Consider the following 19,210-nt stretch of genomic DNA (forward strand, 5'->3'; position numbering starts at 1 on the left):
TAAAATTTTAAATGGTAGAGTGAATTATTTGCTACGTAAACAGTGTAATTAAGAAATAAAAAGTATTCCATAAAAATCATAACAGCATCCCTTTAACCAGAACACAGGTTTTTTATTGCAGCTCATCTGCAGTACCTTTTTCTACACAAGTTAGATCAGTGCTGTCCAACTTCTGTGGTGCCGAGGGCCGGAATTACTCTCGTATACATGGTGGAGGGCCGCTAATGAAAGCCAGTTTTGACCACTCCCCCCTTTTAAACCACACCCACTTCAAACCACACCCATTTTATCACAATGGTGGTAGTGCAGCAAAAACTCAAATGCTTGGTCCTCACTGCAGGGATATCAACCATCATTCATATGTGAAAGAATTATATTATGTCATATTAAGACACACCCTAAAATCCATATGCCTCCTCCTCCCCTGTGAATAGCACAGCAACTCCCAGCGTACAATTACACACCTTAGGGACCATTTAATGGCTATTTCCAACTGCAAGCAAACTCCCATAAAAAAAACCCTGCAAGGTTCACCTCCCACAGGCAGCACAGGGTAGGCAGAGTATGGCAAACACAGGCAGCACTCTCCCTGCCCTATGCTGCCTGTGTGTGCCATACTCTGCCTGCCCTATGATGCTTGTGTCTGCCATATGCTGCCTGTGTGCCATACTCTGCCCTACCTTGCCTGTGTGTGCCATACTCTCCCTGCCCTATGCTGCCTGTGTGTGCCATACTCTGCCTGCCCTACCCTGCCTGTGTGTGCCATACTCTGCCTGCCCTACCCTGCCTGTGTGTGCCATACCCTCCCTGCCCTATGCTGCCTATGTGCCATATTCTGCCTACCCTATGCTGCCTTGCACTTAAATAGAAATTAAACCATATTCAAAGTGACTGGTTACAGAATATATATATATATTTTAATATAGTTGTAGCCAAAGAAAGTACTCACAACTATCAAATCTGCAAACACAGTCCACAAGCCTTTATTCAAAAGCCCATATCTAGACATTTTGATCCACATGGGATTGTCATCAAGATTATGACAGAAAGTGAAGCACAAATTTAAATACAAACGACAATCAATCAGTTTACAGCACCAATGACACACATGTGAAGCATTATGAAAATACACCCAAAAGAGTCAAACATCAAAGTATAAAAAATATTGCCCTATGAAATACTAAAACAAAATATAACCCGAATTCTGACTACAGATCATGTCTATTCTTGAAAATATTTTACCACCACCATACCTCCCAACATTTTGAAAACGGAAAGACGGACAAAAATAAATGCCACGCCCAATTTTTTTCAGCCACACCCCCTAAATACCACTCCCATTTCACTAAGTTTGACAGGTTATTTAAAGTTTGAACACATATCTGGGGGTTTTGGGGTCCTGTTTTATGTGTTATTATAGTTTTTCTGAAAAATCTGAAATTGCCCTTTAAGCTGCAAGTCTCAGTTCCCCCAACAGACCTGTTTAGCTTATTAGTTACAATTGTATCCCAGTGCAGGTGGGGCTTTTTACCTTTCTGTGCTTTCTGCCAAAAGCCCACTTATTTAATTTAGGCTGATGCCACACCAGGCGTATGGCATATATTTTCGACTTGCCAAAAATATGCACCATACACACCATATGCCCCCTACCTGTGCCTGCACCCGAATAAATGAGATACGCTCGGGTGCAGGCACATGTAGCTGATATCCACATAAAAACGAGAGAGAATGCAAAGTCTTGGGTTTTTATGTGTATTTTCGGCTACATGTGCCTGCACCAGAGTGCATCTCTATTATTCGGGTGCAGGCACAGGAAGGAGCATATGGCGATATTTTCAGCAAGCGTTTTTTCTGGCATCAGCCTAAAAGCGAAAAACAATGTTTCTAAGTGCAGGTGACGCTCGTTAAGATTTCTGGGCTCTCTGCCAAAAGCTACTTTTAATTAAATTTGTATCTTTTTTAGCTTCAGTGCAGATCAAAGGGAAATGAGGGACAGTTGGGAGGTATGCCACTACAACAACAGTCTCTTATAACATGACCCAACCTTATGATAATAACAGTACCACCTAACATCTTACTAATGGCTTCTAAGCTGCCAAAGCCATATCACTAATATTGCCTAATAATATATTGTATTACCCAACTTGGCAGAGGCTAATGCCAAGTGGATTGCAGATCTGGGATTGTTCATGCAAGTCCAAAATGATGTGACACACTTACCGACATAATACAATCCACACGGCACATAATTCAGCAAATGATGTGGTCAGCGTATAGTGAATATGAAATTGTTTTCCATTATGGAGATGGGAAAACATGTTACCAGTCAATAGGCATCCACAAGTCTTACAACCCCCAAATTGGAAGCACCCTGTTTCATTTATCTTTAACAAAGTGCCCTGATTTTAAGCACGCAGGCCCATAACCTTCAATAAGTCTCTGAGTGAATGGCCCCAGCACTAAGCACAAATTAGAGGAGACATATTTGTAAAAGGCAATCCAGAATCCAATTGCAACATTGGCCAATGATTTATAATTACAGTATTGACTTGGTGACTCAACAGCATGAAATTCGAAACCAACACCATATTCTCAGGTTTAATACACTTTGTTGATTTCACCATTTGATTTGTTCTACCTTATAAAAACCTTATACATCTCTCCATTCAAAAATTCAAGTTAGTAGCTCTCCTCAAGGAACTGGCCACACATTTCTATGGCCTATCATTCAGCTGTAACAAAATCAGTATTAAACCTGAACACTCTTGAAAATTGTGTATATGGGATAGATCTAACCAGCGATGGAGGATAAAAACTTTGGGCATGCAAGACTGTATTCCATTCTTTGTTTTTCCAGAACAAGGTAGTACCCATTCCACTGGGTGTAAGAAAAAACCTAATATCAAGGAAATCAACCATATCTTTATCAAAAGTCAAAGTAAATTTAACTGGTGTTGGCAAAGAATTAAGACTGGCAACAAATGACTGGACTAACTTGTATCCCCTGCCAGATTATTCAACTGTCATCGATGCACCTACAATATAGCAACAGATGTTCTCTGTATCTATGATAAATAAATTCCCACTCAAGAGTCCATAAATAAGTTTGCATACAAGGGGGCCCACATTCAAGCTCAATGACATGCCAGTCTTCTGCAAATAAAAAGTATGTTCAAATCTAAAATAGGTGGATTCCCAGTGTGTCCCTAATTTAAAGCTTTCCTACAAGACATTAAACCCCTTATTCAGAGGGAATATAGTGTATAAATTGCACACATCAAGTGTGGAAAAAAATAATAAAAGGAAGTGGGCCCAACTGAAGAATATCGAGCAAAGATGGTGTGTCACCACTATAAAAAAAACATACAAAAACTAGAAGTACACCGTGGCTGCAAAAAGGATGCCATATTTGAAAACAAAGACCCTTGTGCTGCAATAATAGGCCAGCTGGGTGGAGCAGTGAGATTTTTATGCACTTTAGGAAGTGTATAGATGAAAATTAGTAAATTCAGTAACCAAACACAGGTATTGGATCCCTTATCCAGAAACCTGTTATCCAGAAACCTGTTATCCAGAAAGTTCCAAATTATGGAAAGACCATCTTCCATAGACTCCATTATAAGTAAATAATTATAATTTTTAAAAATGATTTCCTTTTTCTCTGTAATAATAAAACAGTACCTTATACTTGATTCAATGAATCCTTATTGGAGGCAAAACAAGCCTAATGGGTTTATTAATTATTTAAATGATTTTTAGCAGACTTTTTGAATTGTGGAGATCCAAATTGTGGAAAGATCCCTTATCCAGAAAACCCCAGGTCCCGAGGATCCTGGATAACAGGTTCCATACCTGTACTCAAAACAACCTTCACTGATCCATCTTTGGCGTTTGTAATAGTGTGTCAAGTCGTACCTTGAATTTATAAGCTGGGTCCCCAGATAGTTTTTTATAGACATTAACATTCGATGTCTATAATAAGAGTGATCTAATAGTACATATAGTATATCCGCAGGACATATACTCAACTCCTGATCATTGCATAATGATTTAATTCCATCCCTTTCATGTCGTGTCAAATTAGAATAAATATATATACAGATCTACTTCCAATCCAAAAGCATCATTCCTAGTCACAGGCACAAAGGTTAAAGGAAAAGTAACACTAAAAATTTTTAAGTAAAAAATCTATTCTACCCTGCCCCAATAATTGCCCTATCTTGCAAACCATTAGTATTTTGAATGCTTTATTACAAAAGACCTGTTAAAACTTGGCTTCCGGTCATTTGAAAAAAGGTGATACGGCGATACAGGGGAAGCATCCACTGTGCAGCAATCGATTGATCGATCCTAGACTGACTCCTTCATATACAGAAGGAAGGCTAGGATCGATCAATTGACCGCTGCATTGTGGATGCTTCCCCTGCATCGCCGTATCACCTTTTTTCAAATGACCAGAAGCCAAGTTTTAACCGGTGTTTTCTAATAAAGCATTCAAAATACTAAATGGTTTGCAGGATAGGGCAATTACTGGGGCAGAGTAGATTTTTTACTTGAAAAAATTTAGGGGCACATTTACTAACCCACGAACGGGTCGAAATGAGTCCGATTGCGTTTTTTTCGCAATGATCGGTATTTTGCGTTTTTTTCGTACTTTTTGCGATTTTTTCGGCGTCTTTACGAATTTTTCGTTACCAATACGATTTTTGCGTAAAAACGCGAGTTTTTCGTAGCCATTACGAAAGTTGCGTAAAATCTGGCGATTTTTCGTAGCGTTAAAACTTGCGCAAAAAGTTGCGCTTTTTTCGTAGCGTTAAAACTTACGCGAAACTTCGCACCTTTTAAGTTTTAACGCTACGAAAAAGGCACAACTTTTCACGTAAGTTTTAACGCTACGGAAAAATCGGGCGATTTTACGCAACTTTCGTAATGGCTATGAAAAACTTGCGTTTTTACACAAAAATCGTATTGGTAACGAAAAATTCGTAAAGACGCCGAAAAAATCGCAAAAAATACGAAAAAGTCGCAAAACGTTCGTTTTCAAGTCAGAACTTTTCCAATTCGGGTCGGATTCGTGGGTTAGTAAATCAGCCCCTTAGTGTTACTTTTCCTTTAAGCCTCATGAAAACAGTCACACCTTACCCTGTTTAAGCACGTTAACTCAGACTGAAAACCACAGTATGGGTTTCTTTGACGGCCTGCCCCTGCGGTTTGCCGCCACCACCACGCCTGGTGCGTTTCCTTTTTTAATATATATTTTTATTTTATATTTAAAACAGTGGACTACCCAGAGAACAGCCCTCTGGACTTTTATAACTTATCTAACTTATCAGGAAAATATACCCTCTTTTCGACAGAAGCTCCTTTATTGAACTTATGTTGAACAAGGGAGTATAATGCACACACTGGATTTCAGGTGTGACTGTTTCTTTTACTTTTGTTTTGCTTTTTAAATAGTTTGAAACAGTAATAGGTGGGAAATGTGATTATGCTGCATTCCTGTTTAAATGGTCATGTTAAACAAACATGAGGTTTAAAGACCTTAACATACAACATTCAAGTACACATAACTAAACTTGAGGAAAACACACCCTAAGAGGCAATATTGGACCTAAATTACTTTTTGGTAAGTAAACAAAAAGACTTTGTTCAAAAAATTTTTTGCAAATGATATATCCAAGATGACTTTTCAAGGCTTAACAACTGGCAACATTTTAGTCACAGCAATTCTGGCACCTGTTATACCCTCCACAGTCTACCTTTAACTGTGTTTTAGTGTATACATTATTACAGTGTACAAGAGCCCTTCATATTGTTTAAATTCTAACCTAAGAAATGGTATTTAGTGATGTCATCAGCTATAATTGATGCTTAGTGATGTAATTTCACATGACGTACTAAAACTTGAGTATTATAAATATGCACCCTCTGTTGAAAAATATGAGCATATTAAAAGTCACCTCGGAGTTCCATGGCCTTTATGAAAGCACTTGTCCTTTGGCCTCAGAACTCCTCAGTGACTTAGGATATATCTGATATACTTATATATATGATATCCTTATATTTTACAAGATGGGGTACTTTATTCACTATATTACATATTTATAAAGCACAAACATATTCTGCAGCACTGTACAATAATCAAGTGTATATAGTGAACATACAGATTTACATACAAAGCAAAGAGGGTTTTGTTTTAGTAGTATATTTCTTGTTTTAATAAAGGCAATCTTATGGACTGCAGTTGCCACATCTGGTGGTTGCAAGTAGACTGCACTGTTCTAGTGAGGTTAACGGAGGGTGCCTTTGATGAAATAAGCAATATTATATCTCCTACTTTTCAGTGTACATACCAAGTTTTCTTTAAACACTATTTACATTTAACTTTCACATGGTGGATTATAAAATAGGCAGACAAGAAGGCAGAGCGATGCCTCTGTGCCTGCCCCTATAACCAGCTCAGCTGCTCACCGTTGACTAACAGGGCAGGCATATGCCCAAAGGAGATTAAAAACCACTCACTTGTTACATTTCTTTCACTTTCAGTACCTGTCCCACTGGTGCTTACAATCTATGGTCTTCATCAGATTGAGTCAATTAACCTACTGCTATGTTTTTAGAAGGTAGGAGAAAACCAGTCCCCAGAAGAAGATATACTTCCCTTATTTAATCATACACTTAAGCTTACAAAGCACCAATCTTGTTCAGTTTAGTTGAAATATTTAATATTTAAAGGGCGTTCAGAAAAACAGAGCATGTCAATTAAGCTAAATATAGTACAGGTATAGGATACCTTAGCCGGAAACCCGTTATCCAGAAAGTTCCGAATTACTCCATTTTAAACAAACAATTCTAATTTTTTCTCTGCAGTATTAAAACAGTACCCTGTACTTGATCCAAATTAAGATGTAGTTAATCCCTATTGGATGCAAAACAATCTTATTAGGTTTATTTAATGTTTAAATGATTTTTTAAATCATGGAGATCCAAACTATGAAAAGAACCCTTATCCGGAAGACCCCAGGTCCCAAGCATTCTGGGTAACAGATCCCATACCTGTATATGCTAATATATAGTTTGTTTAACACAAATAAGGCTGATTCCACACTGGTGGAAAAGCACCCCAAGCAATTCCTGTGGTCTCCCATCCACATATGAGAATCCCTGACTACAATTTGTACCTCTTCAAGTAAAAAATCCCGGTAAAATAAAGGGGTAGGGTATGGGCAAAAGGCAGGGATTGTGGTCTCACATGATTGGAGGTATAACTAGGCAGAACAAGGGCATTATTGGGGGAGTCTACTGAATCCACTATTTTGGGATTTGGCTGAATCCTGGATCTTTCCTAAAGGATCTGGCCAAATTCCAAACAATCCAAATTAGCATATGCAAGTTAGGACAAGGAAGGGATAAAAGGAACCATGCAGCAAAAATAATTTTGATTTCACTGTTTGTTTGACCAAAAGTCATGATTTTAAGGGTTAGGATTTAGTTCTTTTTGTACATAAATGGGCTTGCACACAAGAATGAAAAGCACAGTGGGAAGTATTAAAATTTGTTATCCTTTATGAAAAACTTTGAAAAAATTACATTTATCAGTTTTAATCAGTACAAATAAAGACAGTTATACATGATCTTAAAAATACATTACATACCACAAAGTTGCCCACAATGAAGAAAAAAAGATACACAGGGTAGTGGATAAACTTGCCAAAATGAGAATTACCACGACGTTTCAGCAATAAAAGCATTTCTCAAGGGGAATCCACAAGGCTTTTATTGCCGAAACGTCAGGGTAATTCTCATTTGGGCAGGTGTACCCGCTACCCTGTAGTTACATTGCCAGTACATTTAATTTATAATGGTCACAGAGAGAGTTTTACTTGCTAGGCTAGTAGAGCAGCAGTGGGGTGGCAACCTTATGCTTGGTGCTTCCAGCACAGCCAAAACCACTTTTGAGCAGAAATGCACCAGTGCTAGCTTGCAGACATTTCCTATTCAAGAAGAGGGAAGGCAACAGGGGTGATTTTGGGAGACAAAAAAAATTTACCCAGTGTGCTTTCAGACTATAAGGCAAATTAACAAAATTTTGACTAGGATAGTTATACATCTTGTTAAATGGAATATATGTTAATATATGATTGCTATGCAAAGACTGTATTATAAATTATACAGTATTATGTACAAATATTCTTTAGGAAAAACAATTTTCAGTATTCCATTAAAAAAAATTGTGTGCGTGTTAGTAGTGTGCGTATGCAAGAAAAGCTATTGACTTTATGATGAACCTTTAAATCATCAGCAATACTGCATGTTCATGTGCAGGGCGAGGGAGAAAACAGGAGCATAAAAGGTTTATTGAAAACCATTTTTTGTTCTATAATCTAATTGACCTTTCTGTGATCTTTAAACTGCAAACCAATGATATGCTCATTTTAAGGCATGCTACAAGAGCCAACCATGCGTTGGTTTATACAGATTTAGAAATTCAGCAATGCCGACCCCTTTGAAAATTTTTCTTTTAGCATCCCTCAGACAATAGCTCTGTGCACTTCTTTTGTGGAGTCAATCAATTAAGAATTCAAATGCACAAAGAATTCCCAATCTAGCACCAATACCATAGAACCTGTAAGCAAAGGTGGTAAAAAGTCCAGAGGCAAATCTGGCTTGACCCAACAAAAGGTACTGGCAGGTAGAGACCCAGGGACTAATGTAGGTGCAAGGCACTTGTGTTATGCTTTCTCCTGGGATGCTGTATACATCTTCCTATAATTTATCTAATATTCCTGAAAAAATCAATCCATGTTAAGGGCTGATTTCAAGTATGTAGAGAACCTAGTTAGCGAGTCCTAAATACTTAATCTAACTAGGAAATGTTACAGGTACTTAATTTGCGACATTTAATACATTAATAAATGTTTCAGCAGCATCAGAAGAATTGTATTAACTAATAGTAACAGCACAGGGAGTATGCTAGGGATAGGCTGAACTTAAATCAGATTTTAACAGTTTAGAGAGCTGCAGGCAACTCCCACCCCGAAATGCCCCGGGAAACAAGGAAGGATGAAAAATGAAACCTTTATGTACAGGCAAAAAAAGGTTTGGTATTGTATTTGAGAACAAATTCACTGAAATAAAATGTTTGAAAAGTGAACTACCTCCTAAAGTTGAAAAAAAAAAGGATCTATTAAACTGAACCCCTCAAGGTTACCAGCACCACTGATCCAGAATAGGGTGAATGAATGCAGGGGAATGCTGCATGACTCAGTATGTGTGGAAGCTCCTTAAATCATCGAAGTAAAAGTATTTTTCTACTACACAGGATAATGTACCAATGATGATAATGCTAATTAGAAATGTGTCTTGCCTGCCTAGCTCAAAAGATTAACTGTGCAGACAAACAAACCAAGGGCACATATACATGCTGGGTTAAATCAGCCAATGAATAGACAACGCTTTAACTCCCACACTTCTTCCTGTCACAACTAGACCTGCATTATTTCATTTTAAGTGACCATTGAGGGAGCACACAGACCAAAATGGTGGCTCAAGATATAATATGTAAAGGGACAATTGATTTTGTAAGAATTTTTAATAGGTCACTAATTACAACCTAAATTATGTTGGTTATGTATTAATTCTAAGGGTGCAGTTTTCCTTTAATGTGCATATTTAAGATAAGATTGCAAAGCAGTAATATTAATTACTGTTAAAGATTTTTAATAAAGTTAATTTTAGGGAACATGAAGACTATGTCAAAAGAACTGTGTAAGATGATGTATAAATGATGGGATGTGCAATTAAAAATCCTCTAAATTAGGTCATGCATTAAATAGGCACAATTTAATGGAGAAACATTGAACAGCTAAAAGTGGGTAGCTACTATAGCATTGGGAGCACACCTCACATCAAAGCGCACATCTCTGGTAGTGCTGAATCTTGATGCACAATGACATTACATGCAATACAACAAATAAAATAAAGCACAAGAACTCACCGATTGCTGCCGATAGTGCTTTAATCAGTGGTTTAATCAGAAACATTGTTTTCTTCACTGTGATAAAACAGGCTGATTAAACCACTATTAGCAGCAATTGGTTAGTGGGACCAACAGATGAGGTTGAATTGGTCAGAAACGTTTGGGCTGTCCCACCCACCTAGCATGTAAATAAAGACTACCTAAGGCCTATGATCAGCGCTTGTGTAAATTTCAGTGAAAGCCCCTAAACAGGAAACAAATCATGTGTTTCTGTAATCAATTTCAAATACATAATCTATTTCACTTAGACAGCAGACAAAGTAAATAATGACTTCACTTTGCAAGAATTCAAATGTTTCGCTTAAAACATATGCACCTGAAGGCTAGTTTGGCCAAAAACATGTAGCGCCTGAATTCCTGCAACAAAACACTGTGGTAAAGTAATTAGTCTTCATGCGCTCTCTGGGTATAACTGATTATATACCTAAGGCCTATGTCACACATGCCATTTTCTCCATCAGCACTTTGCACTGTGTTTAGCAAGCACTGAAAAAATCCCAATCGGCTCCAATACTAAGCATACAAATATTTCCATAAAATGCCCCACTCTCCAGATGTGACAACTGCCTGAAAGATGCAAAAATCCTGACAGCCAGCTGATAAATCCTGACAGCTAGTTCAGGTAACAGACCAAACAATTATTGTCATAATTTTTTTTCAGTTGGCCTTCATTTTTTTTTATTGGTGGTCACTGACCCCTACAGCCTCTATTGACCTGTTAAGCCCCAGTGACCTCGCTTACATTTTACTCCGGGCTGGTGCTCCTGTTAGGCTGATGTCAGACGAGGCGTAGGGTAGATATTTTCGGCAAGCGGAAAAATGCTTGCGGAAAAATGCTTGCTGAAAATACCGCCCTACACCTCCTACTTGTGCCTGCACCCGAATGAATGGAATACGCTCGGGTGCAGGCACATGTAGTGGAAATACGCATAAAAACGTGAGAGTTTGAAAGTCTTGTGTTTTTATGCGTATTTCGGCTACATGTGCCTGCACCCGAGCGTATTCCATTCATTCGGGTGCAGGCACATGTAGGAGGCGTAGGGCGGTATTTTCAGCAAGCGCTCGTCTGGCATTAGCCTTAGGAGAAAACTGCACCAGCCCGGGGTACCTGCAGCAAGCGTCTCCTCTTCCTGCGCTTGCGCAGTAGAGTAAAAAGCCGAACTTTAACAAAAAAGTCGGCTTTTTCACTCTACTGCGCATGCGCCGGCCCAGGAATCGCAAAGACAGAAGAAATAAGGAAGAGGAAACACTTGCTGCAGCTACCCCAGGCTGGTGTGGTTTTCTCCTAACAGGAGCAACAGCCCGGGGTAAAAGGTAAGCGATTAAAGTCACTTGGGTGTGCCTAACATTTTGGCACCCCCAAGTGACTTAGCCTTTCCTTCTCCTTTAAAGAAAAGGTATCAGTACTAATCATGCCATATTCAAATCTACAACTTTTTGTAAGCTGTCTGTATATCTAGGTCAAATGCTTGATTCTTACAGCATTTACCTTACTTTTGTGACAAAACAGCTGTCTGTTCCCTAATAACAAACTATAGTTAAGTTACTTCTGCAAAGATGTTATTTGATCATCTTCCAGCAGGATGCCATTTCTAGTGTTTAGCTTGCCTTACTAAGAACTGAAAGTGGTAATGTTCATGTCACACAAACCTGTCTCTCACTTACTCACGCTTGACATTAAAGGCACCTCACACAGATAACAGTTATTGCTTTTTAACCCATTTCTGTAATACAGAAAACAAGTTATTCCAATAAAACTTCTAGCATGTTTTACATAATGGGTAAACAAAAGAAAAGCAACTGAAGTAAACTGATGCCAGCTTGTTTTAAAGAGAGGAGAGAGTGCATTTGAAGCAAATTATTTTTGAGTGTATTACAGCCACAAGTGCAGCTGAATATAAATATTCTTGCTTTTCTCACTACAAACATTCTCAATTGAAAATGAACTAAAGAAATAAAAATTATTGACAACACCCCCAAATTCTGCTTTCCCTGAACAGGAGGGGGCAATAGAGCAAATTATTTGCTACGTAAATAGTGTAATTTGGAAATAAAGTACACCATAAAAATCCATGACAGTATCCCTTTAATACATATCAAAGCTGTAGAAAGCTTTGTGGCAATTTTTAAAAAGGTCATGAAAACCTTTGGCATTGCACTGCTGTGGGTTTTCCATCTATACAAGCTAGAAATCTCAGTAAAACTATTCATATTTAGTACTGGTGTGCTCCAAAGGTATATCATAATGACATATGTTGTTCTTTTTTGCATGCCCTCTTTTTCAACATGAGCTTAATGAACAGGACTTAAACATATTATGAACATACATGTTTATTGTTTTAATTAAGAAATATGTATGTTTTTTGTTATTTCTTGCACTATTACTGAAATAGAAGGTGACTTTAGATTCAACTTCCAATTATTACAAGCATAATCAAAACAAATCAGCAGTCCACTGAGAAGGCCTATGTATAATGTGTATCTATGTTGTTTATACTGCGCCAAACTGCTGAGTGCAAATGAAGTGCTGCTTGCCGATACACCATAGTTACAGGTGAAGTAGAAATACAAACTCTGTTAAAATCATGCATTCTGGAGCACTGGAGTGAAAAAAAAACACTGCACAGAGATGTCTCAGTGTAAAGGTGGCCATACACAGGCAGATTTTACCTGCCGATTTTGATCTTTTAGACTTATTTACCTATGTATGGGCCCCCCCACCGAGCCAGATCTCCATCGGGCAGGCTTCATTTTCCATCGAATCAATGATACAATGTGGTCCTCTGCCCAACGGTGCCTATGCTTAGGCCCTAGGACCAAACGACCAAATTAGCCTGATATCGCCCACCTTAAGTGGACACATCAGGAGAAGATTCTCCCATTTGGCAGATTTGCATTAAGGTGGCTCCTTCCCACCACCTTAATGCAAATCGCTGGTGGGGAAATATCAGGCAACTTTGCACCGCGTAAGTTTCACCATGTTAGCCGTTGGGAAGGAAAAAAGGTAGAAACAGAGGGTGTTTTGTCGTCCACAATAGCGAAGGGACAAAATGTCCCTTGTGCCATTAAAGGGGACCTGTCGCCCAGGCTTAAAAAGCTGTATAATAAAAGCCTTTTCAAATTAAATTTTATTAACACATCAATACCCATTATAAAAGCCTTAGGCATAGAGGTGGGGCAGAGTGTGTCCACAAAATGGCACCTGCATGCTTTTTGCAATTTTGAATTCCAAGGCTATAAATAATTTGTAAATGTATTACTATAAAATAATAGTGTAAGTGAAGTTATTTTTCTTCACAAACACAATAGAAAACTATTTGGAATTATTTCTTTGGGTGACAGGTCCCCTTTAACCCTAGGGTTGCCACCTTTCCATGCTGGTAAGTCTGGACAGGGGGTGTGGGCTGAACTTTCCATTAAAAACTAGTCACGGCAACTGTAGTCACTAGATCTAAATCCAACTGATCACTAATAACCAGAAAGTTAATGGAGAAGCACCTGAGACAGACATCCCATCAACAAACCAATGCCATTTGTCCTGGATAATATTTTTCATCCTTCCAATTTTACTATTACTGTCCTGTTCTTGAAGTGGCCAAATGATTTTTTTTCTTATGTTTTGTTGAACTTTGCTAATAGTAATTTCAAGTCTGGGTTTTTTTTGGTCAGATCCGCCACACACAGTCAGGGCTGAAACAGCAGATAAGGAGGTAGAAACAATAGGATTTCTACCTCCTTCTGCCGATTCAGCCCTGACAGCAGATTTTGGTCAGGCGCCTCCTATGGTGCCCGATCAAAATTTTCTAACCTGGCGGATCGGCGAGTCGCCCGATATCAGCAGCCTCCTGCAATATCGGTCGACTCGCCGACATGCCATACACGCACGCACCTCGTTTCGTACGATAGTATCGGTGCGTGTATAGCCAGCTTTAACAGTACTTGAAAGTGCCTTTGGAACAACCTTGTTTATATACATTGTCATTAAGGATGCCTCAGCATCTTAATTTTTGGTTTGGCCTAATCCAGAGTTCTCTAGAAAAGTTTTTTGTGGAACACCAAATCCAAACCCGAATTTGCATAATACAATTTGCGATTCAAAAGAACTTGTATCATTTGTTTTACTTGTACTTTGTAAGTGTGGGATCTATTATCTGTAAAACCGTTAAACATGCAACTTAAAATACTTAGAGAGACTTCTGGAACACAGGCTTGTGCCATGCCCTATAAGGTTTGAGCTAAGAGAAGGAAGACTGATATAAAATGAATTTAGAACTCATTTTTTAGTGTTACTGTTCCTTTAACCGTTACTTCTCCTTTAGGTACAAGGCACGGTTATTATCACATAAAAAATAAAGACTTAAAATATACTCTAAGAAAAATTGCCTTCCCATATCTCTGCATGTTATATAATGGATTTTCAGGTTACAGATCCCATACCTGTGTATCAAAAGGCAAAAAAAGTGAAAAATGAAGACTAATTGCAAAATGTCTTGGAATACTGTGATCTGAATCATAAGTTTATTTTAAAAGGTAAACTACCCTTTTAATTGCAAATGTCCCTTTAATTGCATTCTAGCTGTTCAAATTGCAAGATCTTTATTAAATGAAAGAATTATTTTATTTGCTTGACCCAAAACCACCATCCAGGGTCATTCCACTAGCCTGGCACTTTGAGGAAAGAATGTATGATCTATTACTTCTTGTTAGAAAAGGTTCGAAAGTCATGCCACATTCCATTTGCTTTTTCACTGGGCAAACGTAGTGTATTCCAATACCTTCTCTCCCAGACAACATTTGTGTTTTCACAGCATGATAACAAAGAACAATTTTCCTTTTCTGTCATGATTTTGTTGCAGCTGCAACCCTTTTAACTTTTATAAGCAAAGTCATTAAAGGAACAATAACACCAAAAAATGAAAGTTTTTTAAAGTAATTAAAATATAATGTAGTTGCCCTGCACTGGTAAAACTGGTAAGTTTGCAACAGAAACGCTACTATAGTTTATATAAATGAGCTGCTATGTCAACACGGGGCAGCAATTGAAGCTGGGAAATAGGAGAAAAGGCACAGGCACATAGCAGATAACAGATAAGCTTTGTAGAATATAATGGGGTTTTATCTGTTATCTGCTAAGTAACCTGTGCCTTTCTCCTGTAAATGGCTGCCCCTGTGGCTACACAAAAGCTTTATTATAAACTATAGTAGTCTAAGGAAAACACACCAGTTGTACCAGTACAGGGCAGCATTACATTATATATTAATTACTTTTATACACTTTTTTGGTGTTACTGTCCCTTTAAAGCACAAAAATGTGGGGGAGCCAAAAAGAGATCAGTTAACCATGTTTAATCTCCAATTGTTCTGTAATTATTAGTAAAAACAACACAGAGATCACCACCAGTAGGACATATATTTACCAGCACTGGAAAAGTTCCTCAGTTACAGGGGCTTCATTCAGCAGTAAGTGTTTCAGGAAGAGGAAGTCTGGGCAATTTTATATGTACATCCATATAGATACACCTTGGTTGGGTACAGGGAAGTTCTAGAGAAAATCTTCCTAACAGTCTAGAGAAATAATGGGTTCCCCTCTACTAGGTAAGGGGATTGCCATGTTGGTCATCAAGATTTACATTTACCACCTCATTAAAGAGAACTCCACCCAAACACAACGAAAGGTTTTTGAAAACTAAACATAATTTCAAGTAACTTTGCAATATACATTAAATATATATGCAGTCTTTTCATGATTTTTAATGTAATAATATGGTTTGGAACAGTTACCTAAGGCTGGCCCCCTCTTCTCCTGATGATCTGGCTGACTACTTTAAGACTCAAATAAAATCTAACAGTAGTCGACTGTCTTCAGCCTGCATCCTCCAAATACCACAATTCCCTGCACACATGATGGCAATAAGGAAAGGAACATTGCAGTGTAATGCATTGTGGGTTATGTAGTTCCTGCATGCTGTCAACTGCTGTAAACTGTGGAAAAGTTGTTACAATTTGTAACATCAATGTTTTAGTCCCTCCTCCTCTGCCAGGATATAAAATGATGCAGAAGGCTGGATTTCAGCATATAAAAATGGTATTTGTTCACAAATTACATAGGTATATCACATTTTTGTGTGTTGTGTGGGGCCTTTAACAAATTTTGGTTTGGAAGCGTTTCAAACCAATGGGAAGAGTTTCCCTTTAAAATTTCTGCCCACAATAGCTGAGCCTTTACTCCATGCACTGTGGGTACGTTGACCCAGTTTGCATATTTTATTGGTAAATTTTATTGCTACCATATGTTCAGTTTTCAGTAAATGTTTAATCTGTCTGATTAATATGGCATCACCTGAACACTGGGTGGGCTTTCGGAATCTGAGGCCTGCTGAAAAGTGTGGTGCTCCTGAAGGAAAGGCCAGTTTGCCTTTTACCATATTGAATACACTCATAGCTGTAGGCTCTGGAATTTGTATTAGGGATGGTTTGCTCGGAGCTTAAAATGTCTCTAGGCATGGTCACAATGGTCACAAATAAAGTTGTATTAGAAGCGATGAAGAAGACCAAAATTTGCTCTCTAACTAAAGGAGTCCTTTGGTAACAGAAAGGTGTAATGACACATCTGATTAGGTCTGCAGCATGACCACACCCCAAACATTTTATATATATTTTTTTAATAATAAATATGCCATATGCACTATAAACAAGGGACATGCAAAGTGTGCCACAAGACTAACTTTTGTCTCTAAGAAGATTTCACAACTAATGCTTTATCCATGAAAAAAACTGCCCCAGACAATACCACTACAGTAACATTTTTACATGATTTTAACTTCACTGGACCTCTAAACTCTAGACTTTGAATAAGTGACATTGTAGCAGTCATGCAAGTTCAGGGCATAGTCAGATGTGCAACTGTCACTACTTGAGTCACATCTCCTACCAGAGATTACAATGATCAAGAACAGAGCATGAGGAAAGAGATTTTCCCACCTGTATGTCATGTTGTCCAGCTTCTAGCAACAGGTCATTTTGAGGTATAGTTACTAGTATATCACTTAAATCAGGGATGCTTAGAAACATGATCCAATGCATAACTAAATCCATATTTACCAGTCCTACCCACTAAATGTTTTAAATGTTGGTAACAATACCAGGAAGACAATCCCATGTCTAAGGTTAGTGTCACAAGGTGAGTTTTATCTGACAGCAGAGAAAATGCGATCCGCTGCTTTCCTCCCCATGTTTAGAAATGCACTTATAGGCATGGACAGCTTGTCAGTGGGCAGATTTCAGTACAAAAATAAATACTTTCACGTCTTTGTGGAAAAATCTGTACTATGTGTGCACTAACAGGTGGATGCTAACAGGCAGATCTGACACTATACTTAAATATGACCAATAACCATGGGTGGCAACTTCCCCCATTTGACACTTGTTGGCACTAGAGGGCACCTGGCATTTTTTCCAAGAGACAAAAAACAGCAATAAAATCCCAGGAATTGTCTAAAATCACATTGATTTAAAACTAGTATAGAAAATGGTGGGAATAGCAGACAGCAACAACTATGCAAAGCAATTAATGCAGAGAAGTGTGTTTTGGGGTGTGTTTTGCACTCATGTATCATTAACCAAACAGTTGTTACTTCCTAAAAGCAATCTTACCATGTTCTGCCCATAACCAAACAGACACAAACTACATGGCCTCTAAAGAGGAAAAAATAAAACCAATTTAGCAGCATTGCAGTAACCCATATCAAGCAATCAGATTTGATTGCTCTAGGTAAGTTAGATTAAGGCCAATGCCTATATCCCTTTTGCTTCTGGGTGCAGGCAAAGTAGGAGGCTGATGCTAGCATAGAGGCTTGATTCTTGGCTTGTTGAAAAAAAAAAAAAAAACGTGGCATCAGCTCAAAATCGATTACTGACAAAACTATATGATCACTTGTCATGCCTTAAAATGATAATTTTGCATATAATTTTTTTCAAACTTTATGTAGTGACTTCCCCAACTGACCCAAGACCAAATCAATCGTCAATTTGTACAATGTCTGCATTTATATTGTACTAATGTCCACCTGTGAGTCAACTGATCAAATAGCCTGCACTGAAGTAATCAAACTTAAATTGCCATAACATATACTGCAATTTTAGGCATGCGCCAGTGCTTATGAATTCAACTAGTAAGATCTATATTGGAACCTACTAGTTAGGACAATTGCACTTTAATTAAATACATATAAGTAGTTGTGATGTAATCTGTCTTTGTGTGTAATAGCGAATTAGATTGTAGGCTCCAATGAAGCAGACATTGGTGTAAATAATGAAACATTCCCTGTAAGGCACCGCAAAATGTGTAACAAATAACAGTAATAATTGCACTTGTGTTAATGCATGGATGTGCACAGGCGTGTAAGTAAAAGGCTGATGTATTTGATGTAATTACTAGTGGTCCCACAGGATGCAAAGAGGACCAGGACAGTTGCAATTACAAAATCAATGCAACAAATTCATCCATGTCACCATTCTCTTCGAGGCATTCACATGCAAATATACAGCATGAGTAATTTGCTTTGTTTATCTGCTTCTAAGCAGCACAGATTATCGTCAGAGAGAACATGAATTTATCAAAGACACTTGAGAATTAGCCAAAAAGAAAAGGAAATTCTTAAAAAAGCTCTAAAGATAAATAGTCTGTGACCAAAAGCGTTCTCAAATCAATTTTAAATGAGTTTTGATATTCCATATCCAATCAGTTTACAAATAGCTACACTGTATCATGTACTATATCTTTTTAATTTTCTCTGAAGTCTGAACTAGTCATTACATGTGTGTTTTTTCAATGGCTGCACACAATGTGGCACTTTACAGAAGGAAACTTTATTGAAAAAACATTTAAATTAAGAAAAAAAAAAACAAAAAAAGAACAAAGCCCTGTAACAATGCACTTCTAATCTAAAGGAACCGTGAAAGGGCGGGCTCCAAATTACTTGATATCCCTTAGATCTTGTTGGGCTACAACTCTAAGATTCTCTAGACATTTTAGAAACAAATCAGTCAGTTGTTACACATCTTTTTTTCCCCTTACTATATGTATTTATATATGTACCTCATATCACATAACTTTGCCCTATACAAACTAAAATCCCCCAGATGTCAGTATGTGGCCAGGCCTTTGGGAGC

General features: G+C 37.9%; 1 protein-coding gene across 4 annotated transcripts in view; it reads right to left on the reverse strand.

Moving 5' to 3' along the window:
* Positions 1–19,210, reverse strand: part of ptbp3 (polypyrimidine tract binding protein 3) — a 129,937-nt gene that overhangs the window by 91,070 nt on the left and 19,657 nt on the right. The window lies entirely within an intron of this gene.

Source organism: Xenopus tropicalis, chromosome 1 (genome assembly GCF_000004195.4).
Source record: "Xenopus tropicalis strain Nigerian chromosome 1, UCB_Xtro_10.0, whole genome shotgun sequence".
Lineage (NCBI taxonomy): Eukaryota > Metazoa > Chordata > Amphibia > Anura > Pipidae > Xenopus > Xenopus tropicalis.